The sequence below is a fragment of the Trypanosoma cruzi genome (genome assembly GCF_000209065.1).
Source record: "Trypanosoma cruzi strain CL Brener chromosome Unknown tcruzi_1047053459227, whole genome shotgun sequence".
Taxonomy (NCBI): Eukaryota; Euglenozoa; class Kinetoplastea; order Trypanosomatida; family Trypanosomatidae; genus Trypanosoma; species Trypanosoma cruzi.
In genome coordinates, this window is record NW_893221.1 from 1 (window position 1) to 756 (window position 756).

Genomic DNA, 756 nt, shown 5'->3' on the forward strand with positions numbered 1-756 from the left:
GCCCGCCTCGGCTCGGTGAAAAAGCGACTGGCGGCGCGCGGGTGGGCGGAAAGAAAAAAAAAAAGTGGGAAGGGTACGGCACCCCGGGTTCCAGCGCCATCACTGATCGCCGTACTAACGAGGCCTGTGGCCGCTTAACTTCACAAATCGGACGGGATGTGGTGCACTCGGCCAAGTATGGTCGTACCCGGCGACGCGCCACGCGATGTGCAACCGCCGACGCCACGGGAGATGATGAAAACAGGGGGAAAAAATTTAGGAAAAACGGCAAGAAGAAATTTTTAAAAGGAAAAAAAAAACACATGGAAAATGAGGCTCCGCAGGCCCCTTTCCGGATTTTGCCACGAAGCCTCCGGACGCTTCGCTTCCCCACATGTGGCGCGGGAACTGCGTCAGCAATTTTTCTTTTTTGCTGCGGCGCCCGCGCGCTCGAAAAGCCCACCCACCGCCCGCCTCGGCTCGGTGAAAAAGCGACTGGCGGCGCGCGGTGGCGGAAAGAAAAAAAAAAAGTGGGAAGGGTACGGCACCCCGGGTTCCAGCGCCATCACTGATCGCCGTACTAACGAGGCCTGTGGCCGCTTAACTTCACAAATCGGACGGGATGTGGTGCACTCGGCCAAGTATGGTCGTACCCGGCGACGCGCCACGCGATGTGCAACCGCCGACGCCACGGGAGATGATGAAAACAGGGGGAAAAAATTTAGGAAAAACGGCAAGAAAGAATTTTTAAAAGGAAAAAAAAACACATGGGAAATG

At 56.1% G+C, this 756-nt stretch overlaps 2 non-coding genes across 2 annotated transcripts; both read left to right on the forward strand.

Moving 5' to 3' along the window:
* The first annotated feature begins 79 nt into the window (after positions 1 to 79).
* Positions 80 to 189, forward strand: Tc00.1047053459227.10. The gene has a single exon (XR_008254639.1). It is a non-coding gene; the product is annotated as a 5S ribosomal RNA (M5) (ribosomal RNA).
* A 335-nt stretch (positions 190 to 524) lies between these two features.
* On the forward strand, positions 525 to 634 carry Tc00.1047053459227.20. Its single transcript, XR_008254640.1, has one exon. It is a non-coding gene; the product is annotated as a 5S ribosomal RNA (M5) (ribosomal RNA).
* The last annotated feature ends 122 nt before the right edge of the window (positions 635 to 756 follow it).